The sequence below is a fragment of the Leptodactylus fuscus genome, chromosome 1 (genome assembly GCF_031893055.1).
Source record: "Leptodactylus fuscus isolate aLepFus1 chromosome 1, aLepFus1.hap2, whole genome shotgun sequence".
Taxonomy (NCBI): domain Eukaryota; kingdom Metazoa; phylum Chordata; class Amphibia; order Anura; family Leptodactylidae; genus Leptodactylus; species Leptodactylus fuscus.
The window spans coordinates 42,508,150-42,522,085 of NC_134265.1; positions in this window are offsets into that span (position 1 = coordinate 42,508,150).

The window sequence follows — 13,936 nt, forward strand, 5'->3', positions numbered from 1 at the left end:
GCTCTATGTGGAGCTCACAATCTACATTAAGAAAAAAAAATCTAAGTACAATCAGGAAAATTGCTTGAAGTCTGACTATCATCCCACCAGTAATAACACAAGTAGCTAGTCAGACATCGGTAGACTTTCCTTACACTCACTGGGAGCTGTAAGAAGCTGTATACTCCTCTCTGAGCAGGGTACAGGCAGGGAAAGCTGTGAAAGTGTGAACCTGCCCTCCCCTTCCACTTCCTATGTTCTGTGCTGAGCCTGTTGGTTTCTAAAGCTGGACCTTCCCTAGTAACAGGGAGTGAACAACAAATTAACTAGAAGGGAGACACCTAGTGGCAGCATTTTTAGAGAGGCTTATCAGGCAGAAAACACATTTTTTAAAATAAAGTATATAAAATTTTGCTCCAGAATCACATGCTGCATAAGATGAAAATAAGTTGTCTGAAAAGTTAGTGACCATTTAAGTCCAAAGAGCTTAGTCCAAGAAGCTGTTGGCCATTGTACAGAAATAAAGAGGGGACTGGTAATTTTAGAAAACACACTAGCCTTGTATATTATCTACTCTATATAGTGTGTATTAACTGTAAAATTTTTATTGTAATCTGAAGAGTCACTTTAATCAGTGTAGCATATATGGCATATATAAATCAAGAAATATTGCTTTCTATACGTAACAGCACAAGTTGCTTAATATTGATATTACATACAGTCAGCAACCAATAGTATAAATTACATCTAATAACATAAAGTGTATCAAAGCCACCACTAGAGTGTCACGGAGCTCAAGTACAAGACATGAAGGATTTCATGAAAACTAAATTAAAACCGAGAGTGACACTAATGTAGTTATTGGTTTTATTCATTTATGACTCACTGACAGAAATTAATTCAATGATAAGTATTACTGGGTGACCTAGATCCAGAATCTCATATAAATTAATTATCGCTGTTATGAATTACTTATTACTTAATTGCATGTATTTTATGTTACACATTTATTAGTGACATCTATATGACATTAAATCTCTACAGACACAGAGAACAACCACAATTCCAATGTTTTAAGAGCAAAAAAAAACTGTTTATATCTATCAAATGCATCAAATTGCTTAGCTGAATGATATACTGTACATGGGAAATAACTAGTATTATGCTATCCTTAGGTGCAAAGTGTGGCCACTATAAGTGTATGACTTTTATATATAAGAATATAACTACTAAAATTCTGCATAACTATATACTGTAATAACAGTCCTACATTATGTATAATACTGCCTCCTATGTACAAGAATATAACTACTATAATACTGCTCTATATGTACAAGAATATAACTACTATAATACTGCTCCTATGTACAAGAATATAACTACTATAATACTGCTCTATATGTACAAGAATATAACTACTATAATACTGCCTCCTATGTACAAGAATATAACTACTATAATACTGCTCTATATGTACAAGAATATAACTACTATATTACTGCTCTATATGTACAAGAATATAACTACTATAATACTGCCTCTTATGTACAAGAATATAACTACTATAATACTGCTCTATATGTACAAGAATATAGCTACTATAATACTACACCTATGTACAATAATATAACTACTGTAAGACTGCCTCCTATATACAAGAATATAACTACAATACTGCTCCTATGTACTAGAAGAAAACTACTATAATACTTCTCCTATGTACAAGAATATAACTACTATAATACTGCTCCTATGTACAAGAATATAGCTACTATAATACTGCTCTATATGTACAAGAATATAACTACTATAATACTGCTCCTATGTACATGAATATAACTACTATAATACTGCTCCTATGTACATGAATATAACTACTATAATACTGCTCCTATGTAAAAGAATATAACTACTATATTACTACCTCCTATGTACAAGAATATAACCACTATAATACTTCCTCCTATGTACAAGAATATAACTACTATAATACTGCCCCTATGTACAAGAATATAACTACTGTAATACCACCTCCTATGTACAAGTATATAACTACTATAATACTGCCCCTGTGTACAAGAATATAACTACTATAATACTGCTCCTATGTACATGAATATAACTACTATAATACTGCTCCTATGTAAAAGAATATAACTACTATAATACTACCTCCTATGTAAAAGAATATAACTACTATAATACTACCTCCTATGTACAAGAATATAACTACTATAATACTGCTCCTATGTACATGAATATAACTACTATAATACTGCTCCTATGTAAAAGAATATAACTACTATAATACTGCCTCCTATGTACAAGAATATAACTACTATAATACTGCCTCCTATGTATAAGAATATAACTACTATAATACTACTGCTATGTACAAGAATATAACTACTATAATACTACTGCTATGTACAAGAATATAACTACTATAATACTGCCTACTATGTACAAGAATATAACTACTATAATACTGCCTCCTATGTATAAGAATATAACTACTATAATACTACTGCTATGTACAAGAATATAACTACTATAATACTGCCTCCTATGTACAAGAATATAACTACTATAATACTACTGCTATGTACAAGAATATAACTACTATAATACTGACCCCTATATATAAGAATTTTCCTACAACCTTTGTACATCTGCAGATTTTTTTGTTATTGTAGTTTCTCCCAGTTCATTCAAGACTCCTATTGTGAGAGCTGCAGTTTATGACAAAGCTAAAGTACCGCATGGCTCAGTCCTTGTTCTCCTCACTTATGTTCTCAGGCGCTCCTCTCCAGGTTATTGGGAGAATAAACACTTTAAAAAATCTGAAATTGAAAAATACACCAAATGTATAAAAGTACTTGACATTCACAATAAATGCACATTACATATGAATGAAAATATAGAGAAACTGTAAGATTTAAAGGGTTGTCCTTTAAGGGCACGTATCCCCTATCCAGAGACAGGGCATAAATGTCCAGTTGCTCAGGACCTGAGATCGGGGGGCTGAAAGTCACTCTAAACCCTCCTTGTGACTGCAGCACCAGTACCCTTGCATGATCAGCGTTACATTCACTGCTTTGGGGCTTCGAGGACTGTAATCTCCAGCAGCTCCAACAGCCCCATAGAAGTATTTGGAGCAAGCCCAATGCATGCACACTGATGCTCCCCATTTGATACGGTTTAAGTGGTGGTTACAGAACATCCCCTCTAAGGGAATTGGCTATGGATGGGCAATAATGTTACCTAAACATTGTACTACTGCCCCTCTGCAGGTTCAATCAACTGACCATGAAGCATAAATAACATAGATGGGAAAACTTATTAGCTTAATAGATAGTACAGAACCTTTAATTAGTAGAGAACCTTTTACCACCTCCAACAACTGCAACGTTTTGCATCTTTGAGTAGCTGGTTTGCATTGATTCTGGTACATTTGGAACTTTTTCTGTGGCCTCCACTATTCCTGAGCAATTGGTGCTGTTAGTTTTAGCACCCAATATCAAATTAGGCTCTTTAATGTCAGGTGGGTGGTCTCAGTCTTTCTGCTTCAGCCCAGGACCACCCACCTGACAGAAAAAGCCTAATTAGGATATTGGGGGCTGAAACTAATAGCAATAATTGCTCAGAAGTGAGGGGGGGCTAAAAAGAAAAATTCCAACGGTAATGGAAATGCTGTTGAAGGATACTGAGGAATGCACAGAGTCAGGCCGGGGCCCTACGAGCCGGAAACGCCACAGGAAAATTAGTGGCGTTATAGAGTAACTGCAAAGTGGATGGGATTCAGGCGAATCCCATGCCCATTTTGCATTTAAAACCGCAGCACGGACATGCTGCGATTTCCAAAACCGGGGTGGTTTTGGAAATAGCAGCATGTCATTTATATCGATGGAAACACCGGCGGCTTTCCTGTAGATATAATGGTAACAGTGCTTTATTGTGGGGCCTTAGCCTAAGAGTTGGTGGAGGTGGTGAAAGGACCTCTTTAAAAGAGACTAGGACAACAGTATCATGGGGGTTGTATGCTTTGTCTAATATCTTCAGACAGTTTGTAAAGCACACCTAATTTGTTTCCTTGGAGCCCATTCACACGTCCATATTTCTGGTCTATTTTTATATTAATGCAAATGACAAATATGGGAGAAGAAAATAGCAACGTTAGAAACTGAGTCTAAGAATAGTGGTCATACATAATGGACTTCTAGTAAGTTGTCTGAACCTCCCAACTATTCGGTGCCCAATCCTTTGTTTCCAAGAGAAATAAGTCATACCAGAGGTGACCAACAGCGTCTTATGTCATTAATAGGGGGGAAGTAATAAACTGTTCCCAAATCCCTCTGGCGGTGGTGGCCTATGTGTCATTAACCCCTTCCCGCCGATGGCATTTTTTGATTTTCGTTTTTCGTTTTTGACTCCCCTCCTTCTAAACCCCATAACTTTTTTATTTCTCCGCTCCCAGAGTCATATGAGGTCTTAATTTTTGCGGGACAATTTTTTCTTCATGATGCCACCATTAATTATTCTATATAATGTACTGGGAAGCAGGAAAAAAATTCAGAATGGGGTGGATTTGAAGAAAAAATGCATTTCTGCGACTTTCTTACGGGCTTTGGTTTTACGGCGTTCACTGTGCAGCCGAAATGACATGTCCCCTGTATTCTGTGTTTCGGTACGGTTCCAGGGATACCAAATTTATATGGTTTTATTTACATTTTGACCCCTAAAAAAAATTCCAAAACTGTGTTAAAAAATTTTTTTTCTAAAAGTCGCCATATTCCGACAGCCGTAACTTTTTTATACATAGGTGTACGGGGATGCATAGGGCGTCTTTTTTTGCGGGGCCGGGTGTACTTTTTAGTTCTACCATTTTCGGGAAATGTTATTGCTTTGATCACTTTTTATTCAAATTTTTATCAGAATTAAAACAGTGAAAAAACGGCGGTTTGGCACTTTTGACTATTTTTCCTGCTACGGCGTTTACCGAACAGGAAAAATATTTTTATAGATTTGTAGAGTGGGCGATTTCGGATGCGGGGATACCTAACGTATATGTTTCACAGTTTTTAAACTACTTTTATATCTGTTCTAGGGAAAGGGGGGTGATTTGAACTTTTAATACTTTTTATATTTTTTTATATTTTTTTTTACTTTTTTTTTTATTATTTTTTTTGCATTTATTAGACCCCCTAGGGGTGTTGAACCCCAAGGGGTCTGATCACTAATGCAATGCATTACAATGCTAATGCATTGCAAAAAATCATCATCTCTTTTGCAGGCTGTATACACCAGCCTGCAAAAGAGAGAATTTGCAGACTGGCTGGGAGCCCTTAACAAGGCTCCCGGCTGTCATGGCAACGGGGGGTCGGCCCTGGAGCATGCTCCAGGAGCCGGCGATCCTTGCCAAAATGGCGGCGCCCATGCGCCGCCGGGAAGATGGCGCCTCCGGCGCCTTTGACAGCAGCGCCGGAGGGGTTAATGCCTCCGATCGGTCCGGGGACCGATCGGAGGCATCAGAGCCGGTTGTCTACTGCTTAAAGCAGTAGACACCCGGCGGCTATGACGGCCGCCCGGCTCCCGGGCGGTCGCCATAGTTACAGACCCGACACGCGCCGTACTATTACGGCGCATGTCGGGAAGGGGTTAAAGGAAGTCTGTCATCAGAAACCAGCATATTAATCCGCCGACGTAGGTACTTTGGATAGGGTCACCTGATTAAATCAATGTTTTACCTCTGTGCGATGCTGCCTCCATTGTACAGTGATCACCGTATTTCTCTATATGCGAATGAGCTCTTTATAACAACAATTGCTGCTTACCTTGGTGGAGCAATGGCAACACTGTCTTTGCTCTAAATATTTCATTGCCATATTGACAACAGTACCATATCATGTCATTGGAGGCAGCGATTCACAAGGGAAACCACTATTTGATTCAGGTAACCATTATTTATCTATCTGCAGGCTGGGTTGATGTTCTGGGTTCTGATAGACTCCCTTTAATAAAGTATTGGACATGTTACAATGTTATATATCGGATCCCTTTTTCTTTTGACTCGTAGGCTCCGTTCTCATGGAGTAACGCACCGCTCATTTAGACACGTATACACGTGTCAGGGCTCGTTCACATCTGCGTTCATCTGTCCTTATTGCAGGTTTCCGTTTCCTGCATAAAACAGATGCAGGAGACGGAAGCCTGCAGGAGACTTTCTCACCCATTCATTTGAATGGGTGAGAAAGCTGTCCGGCTGTGAGCGGCAGTGAGCGTTTTGCGCTCTCCACCGCGAAACCGGGTTTTATAATCCGGACACAGAGTCGGACATGCACTACTCTGTGTCCGGATTAAAAAATCCGGTTTCGCGGCGGAGAGCCTAAAACGCTCACCGCCGCGCACGGCCAGACCCGGTCTATGGTTTCCGTCTTCTGCCATGCATGAGAGACATGAACGCAGGTGTGAACCTAGCGTCAGAGTGCGGCGCTTCAAAACAGATCCCATAGACTTCAATGTGTGCCAGCTTACATGCACTACACATTGAAATCAATGGGTTACAAAGCCTCCCATTGATTTCAATCTGTTACGCGCGTAAGCCAGCACACATTGAAGTCTATGGGATCTGTTTTGAAGCGCCGTGCTCTGACACGTGTATGCGTGGTGCATTACTCCGTGAGAACAGAGCCTTAAAGTTGGATTACACATTTATCATTGGTCAATCTTGGCAGAAATTGGCAAGTCCTCGCAACTCTTATTTTGTGTATGGCCATCTTTATTGGTCATGGCTTGGTTTTCCATCTAAATTCATATCCCTTTGCACCCCGTTAGACTCTCTATCCAATACATTTTGCCATCATCATTTCACATTTCACTAAAAAAATTTTTTTCCCATGTCTTATTCGATCCCCCTTTCCTCCCACACCATGAACAGTTGGAGATGTTCTTCAAGACTTGGTTATCAGGACTCCAGGAACACGTGACCTTCTGCCTCTCTCTGGTAACAGACTTTAAAATAATAACACAAAACAAGCCATCTGCTCTCACACCAGATCCTCTTTCATACTTTTGGCCACTAAATTACTTTTCTCACTTCCTGCTTTTAGCAGAATTATACTTTACACAAAATTGGACTCCTTGTATCTAGGTAAAGTCTACTGATTTGTATTATGACTTAATCCCACTTGGGTCCTGCAGCACAAGTTGTTTCGGCTCTGGATGGTCCCAGTTCAAACCAGATGCAGATGACATCACTTTTTCCCTTGATGGTTTTTAAATCAGAGCCCTTCTGTTGAGATTTTCCCGAGGTTGCATACTGCATATTAATCTACATGTCTCATCTCTCTTTTTGGCTTTAGGGTTTAATTGGCTTCTAATGTTTCATAAGATCTGGAAAAATGTTCCTGCCAGACAGAAGATTCCTTCCTTGCAAGTCTTGACCTTGTTAGGGCTATTTGGTAACAAGTGAAATATCAGCTTTGATCGGAGAGTCTGTTATCAATGCAAAGAAATCGACTTATAGAATCGCCAATATGGTGGCTTGGGATGATGTATGTGTAATGGCATTGCTCTTTGCTTAGTGTATTGAATGAACTGAATGTCACCTTAAATAAATGATATATTCAATGCCATGTAAAATCTTACTATACTGCTACAGGACATATGGGCAGGGCAGGGCAGTGTCATCTATACCAGTGATTTTCAACCTTTTTTGAGCCGCGGCACACTTTTTACACTTAAAAAATCCCGGGGCACACCACCTACCAAAATGGCACAAAATGACACTAAAACAGTACATATTATACATATAGTTAATAATATAGATTCTAAATGTATTTATACTCACTCAGTGTGAAACCTGGGCCTGTTTCGATGAACACAAAAGGGATATCCTGGCAGGAATGGTGGAAAGACACACACGAAGCTCTTCCTCAACAGTTCTCAGTCTCTCCCTGTCTCTCCCTGAAACCTGCAAAGCGGAGACCGGGTGCAGGTGTGAACCCACCCTCAGTGAAATGTGGATTAAATCCAGCCTCTTAATTCCTGGCGGTGCAGTAACAGCAAAACCCCAGCCAGGAATTAATGAATGTCACACTTACCCCAAAGTGACTGGTGCCCGGAAACTGGATTTGGCTATAGTTGCACCTGGGTACACAGTATTACCACCCTATAGACTCCCACTAAGAATGATGTCCCACGTTGCAAAAACGCTGCCTTTTTTGTAGCAGATTTTGCTGCTTTTTTTTCCCCATCAAAGCCAATAATGACTACAAAACGAATGGGAAATAGGAAATATATAGGGAGCTTCTTGTACTTCTATTTTCTGCTTAATCCACTCCTGGCTTTGCCTAAAAAATAAAAAATAAATCTGCAACAAAAAAAGCTTTGTTTCTGCAACGTGGGGCTTTAGCATAAGACTGGGGCCCCCATGTTGTGGAAACGCAGCTTTTTTGTTGCACATTTTGCTGTTTTTTTCTGAGCCTAAGCCCGGAGTGGATTGAGCAGAAGGGAGAAGTATAAGAAGCTTCCTATATATTTCCCATTCCTTCTGTAGCCATTTTTAGCTTTGGTTGAAATAAACTGCAGCAAAATCTGCAACAAAAACGCTGCGTTTATGCAACGTGGGGCCTCAGCCTTAGGCCTCCTGCATACAAGTGGCACGCATGTGGTTTTCACTGATATAAACATTAAAAATTAATTGACAGGGCCACAAATGCAGACAGATATAGGGTATATATAGGACAGATATAGGGTACGTATAGGACAGATATAGGGTATATATAGGACAGATATAGGGTAGGTATAGGACAGATATAGGGTATATATAGGACAGATATAGGGTAGGTATAGGACAGATATAGGGTACGTATAGGACAGATATAGGGTACGTATAGGACAGATATAGGGTATATATAGGACAGATATAGGGTAGGTGTAGGACAGATATAGGGTACATATAGGACAGATATAGGGTACATATAGGACAGATATAGGGTACATATAGGACAGATATAGGGTACGTATAGGACAGATATAGGGTACGTATAGGACAGATATAGGGTACGTATAGGACAGATATAGGGTATATATAGGACAGATATAGGGTAGGTATAGGACAGATATAGGGTACGTATAGGACAGATATAGGGGATGTATAGGACAGATATAGGACCTGCTCTATAATTTTCAGCTCTTCAATTTGGCCCAGATACACAGCCACAAAAAGAATGGCTGTATATATGGGTCCTTAGAAATGTATAGGTCTGTACTTTTATCCACAGTTGTGTATAAAAAGTCTGGTCATGTATATTACAGGTTACAACTCAATGTGCCTCATATTAATAGCAGTGAACCCCATCATGTCCCTCACATTAACTCCCTGTGTGCTTTACATAAGGGTTACTGATATGTGAGACATATGGAGGTAATAATTAAGTAAATATCTTCATTATATAGTACCCCCATATGTCACACATGTTATTAACTCTTATGTGAGCCACACAGGGGTTAATATGAGGGACATGATGGGGTTAATTGCTATTAATGTGAGGCACATGGACTTACTAAAACTAAACTAATAACCCCAAATGCCTGACATTCATAAGAATAGGTACTAACCTGGTGTTTTTTTTTTTTACTTTCACTTTGTTCAGCTTCCTCTCCTCCTCAGGGCTGCAGACGGCAGGGGCTCCTCACGTGTAGCGGCAGGTCCAAGGAGCCCTTATCCTGTGCAGTGAGAGGCTCATCTCTGATTGGTGGGCAGGGAGAGAAGGGGGCGTGTCCTACACCTGAGCTCTAGCAGAGCTCTGAAGGGACGCTCCGTCTACATTTACAAGTACACGAACGTTGGGGACTGGCTGCTGTGCCAGCAAAAATAGGTCTCCCGTGCCAATCTTGGCACGCATTTGGGGAACTTTCCCCGTGGCACACCCGACCATGTGTCGCGGCACACTGGTTGAAAATCACTGATCTATACCATCCACCACCTACAGTCCTATGAAAAAGTTTGGGCACCCCTATTAATCTTAATCATTTTTAGTTCTAAATATTTTGGTATTTGCAACAGCCATTTCAGTTTGATATATCTAATAACTGATGGACACAGTAATATTTCAGGATTGAAATGAGGTTTATTGTACTAACAGAAAATGTGCAATATGCATTAAACCAAAATTTGACCGGTGCAAAAGTATGGGCACCTCAACAGAAAAGTGACATTAATATTTAGTAGATCCTCCTTTTGAAAAGATAACAGCCTCTAGTCGCTTCCTGTAGCTTTTAATCAGTTCCTGGATCCTGGATAAAGGTATTTTGGACAAACAATTCAAGTTCAGTTAAGTTAGATGGTCGCCGAGCATGGACAGCCCGCTTCAAATCATCCCACAGATGTTCAATGATATTCAGGTCTGGGGACTGGGATGGCCATTCCAGAACATTGTACTTGTTCCTCTGCATGAATGCCTGAGTTGATTTGGAGCAGTGTTTTGGATCATTGTCTTGCTGAAATATCCATCCCCGGCGTAACTTCAACTTCGTCACTGATTCTTGAACATTATTCTCAAGAATCTGCTGATACTGAGTGGAATCCATGCGACCCTCAACTTTAACAAGATTCCCGATGCCGGCATTGGCTACACAGCCCCAAAGCATGATGGAACCTCCACCAAATTTTACAGTGGGTAGCAAGTGTTTTTCTTGGAATGCTGTTTCTTTTTGGACGCCATGCATAACGCCTTTTTTTATAACCAAACAACTCAATCTTTGTTTCCAAAATGAAGCTGCCTTCTCCAAATGTGCTTTTTCATACCTCAGGCAACTCTATTTGTGGCGTACGTGCAGAAACGGCTTCTTTCTCATCACTCTCCCATACAGCTTCTCCTTGTGCAAAGTGCGCTGTATTGTTACCGATGCACAGTGACACCATCTGCAGCAAGATGATGCTGCAGCTCTTTGGAGGTGGTCTGTGGATTGTCCTTGACTGTTCTCACCATTCTTCTTCTCTGCCTTTCTGATATTTTTCTTGGCCTGCCACTTCTGGGCTTAACAAGAACTGTCCCTGTGGTCTTCCATTTCCTTACTATGTTCCTCACAGTGGAAACTGACAGGTTAAATCTCTGAGACAACGTTTTGTATCCTTCCCCTGAACAACTATGTTGAACAATCTTTGTTTTCAGATCATTTGAGAGCGGGCTGTCCATGCTCGGCGACCATCAAACTTAACTGAACTTGAATTGTTTTGTAGAAAGAAATGGTCCAAAATACCTTCATCCAGGATCCAGGAACTGATTAAAAGCTACAGGAAGCGACTAGAGGCTGTTATCTTTGCAAAAGGAGGATGTACTAAATATTAATGTCACTTTTCTGTTGAGGTGCCCATATTTTTGCACCGGTCAAATTTTGGTTTAATGCATATTGCGCATTTTCTGTTAGTACAATAAACCTCATTTCAATCCTGAAATATTACTGTGTCCATCAGTTATTAGATATATCAAACTGAAATGGCTGTTGCAAACACCAAAATATTTAGAACTAAAAATGATTAAGATTAATAGGGGTGCCCAAACTTTTTCATAGGACTGTATATGATGACATGCCTGTGTTTGGCAATAATTCTGAATTTCGACCCACTGCTTGGTTCCCTACAGTAAATAACCCTCACCTATCTTGTACTAGCATTGTCTTACTTTTGATAAGATGTTATATGACAAAATTGATCTTATTATCTAACCTGAGTTATTGTAATGAAGTACAATGTTAGTTCTACATCTCCCTTCTCCTCCTCTCTCAGGACGCCATTTGATCCTGGTGGTCTACTCAAGTCTGCATTAGCTCCTTATTTAGTTTTTTATGGTTCTGTCTCCATTGCTCCTGCAAAGCAATGGTTAACTCTTTCTGGTTCTGAGCTCTGTTTAAATGGTTTCAGATAAATTAATCAATGTCTGTCATAATCGTGGCGTAGTTTGTTATTCTACTAGCAGTGGCCATGGTTTCTCACGCTGAACTATTGTGTTGCACTTCCAATCCCCACCACTGGAGGCAGCTGTGTTCATCCTAGGAATTTTCTTTAACACAAATGACCAATCTGTACTAATTTGAAGCCATCTTTTTTCCTATTTGGGCCTATTTACACCCATGAGGCAGTAAAGCTTTTGCTCAAGTATTGTGACTTGTTCCAGTGTCCTGATCCTCAGAACTGGCTTTCCCAGACAGTTTCTACTCTATTGTTGTATTACCGTTGCGATCTACACTTCAAGCCGCACCCAGGACTACTAGTCTTCAATACCTATCTGCTCCTGGCTTAATCCATCTGGCATCCGAATTTGAGCCGCGTATATCAGTAACGTAACAGTATGCTTCTGAATATACACTCCACTAGTTCCATCATCCAAGGCCAGAAGCGCAAAATAATGTATACGTCTAGTCTATTCCAAATCTGTTGCAAGTCATTGGGGTAGATTTATGAAAACGGATGTCTTAATGCCAATCTTCAAAGCCGCAGTGTTGAGTTATTCAGGTTGTTTGACCAGTTTAGTATGAACATTAAATATGGCATTAAAAGTAATATGTTCATATTTTTGTATGTATTAAAACACTGAAATAGATCACTTTTTATAATGAGTTTTTATTTCTTGAAATGATGTAAATGAGGTGACTTCTACAAAGAAACCCCCTCTAGAAATGGAAAGTGCCATGATATCATTATGCTTAGTGGTCAGAGTGAAACTTGCAGGATATTGAATGTTTTTCATATAATATAATATATGACACAAAAACTTGGTTTGAAAATTGATCCAGTGATACATGGACCGACATAGAAGAGAGGACTTCCCATAACCAAGTGTAACGGTTACCTTTAAATGACTGTGTATTATCCCTGTATCTGTATTACTATGCTGATGTAACATGCTGAAATTTCCCCACTTTGGGACTATTAAAGGATTATCTTATCTTATCTTAAATGGTCTTTGACAGATTCCCCATTGTTGCCAATGTTGTCACTCTGCATTTACTAGAAATGAGAATCCCAAACACACTGCAACATTCTAAGATTTAGATTTCCGCCTTAGCCACCTACGTGATGGTTACTTGCACTTTTGGCAATTGTGACCAGAATACATGCCTTGCCAGCCTCCCACATGTCACTATAATGGGGGTTGAGGGCTGTTTTTGATCCTTTGCTTTAGGGTCCTTTCTTTCAATGAATGCTACCATTTTGAAGACTGATACTTACCAAAATTAGGCAATTTCCAAGTATTGGTTGCGTTTGTTATTGGTCTTGTTCATATGATTTTTTTTTTAATACATTGCCCATATTATGTAATGTTCCAATCATAATTCAAGGCTCTCCATACTCCTGTCTTATAACAAGTGGTCCTACTTCCTAAAACCCCGCACTGCCTTCCATTCTTTAATATTAACAAGGCGTTTCAATTCCCTTGCCAGATTTTTATCTAAAACATCCATCAGATAAATTTACTAGAAACCTAAAAGTGGTTTAATGTGCAATGATGTAAGTCATACAAAGTGCCAGTAAATGAAAGGGACATTTTACGATTATAAGTTCAGCGACGTTGTTTTAAACACCATCTGGGTCATTTACAATGTTCATTCAAGGACTTGATCTGTGTTTTCTCCCTTTAAGCTCAGAGTAAAAAGCGTCTATGAAATATGTGAAGGATACTAAGCCTGAAGTGTCGCTCTTCATATAAAATAACCAGGACGCTCTTATATAATATAGTAGTAGGGAGGAGCCACAGGAATGGGGCCACCTGCTATGCTCATACCAATGCGAAACTTAAGTGAGCGCCCCCTACTGGGAAAGAAAGGTAGGAAGTTTTCCTATGCTTTTCACCCCCAACTTTAAAGTGTTTGTTGATGACAAGGGTTGCCTTCTTCTTTTCGGCTTCCGCTACCTCTTTTGGGCCTCCTCGCGGCATCTGGTGACATGAAATGC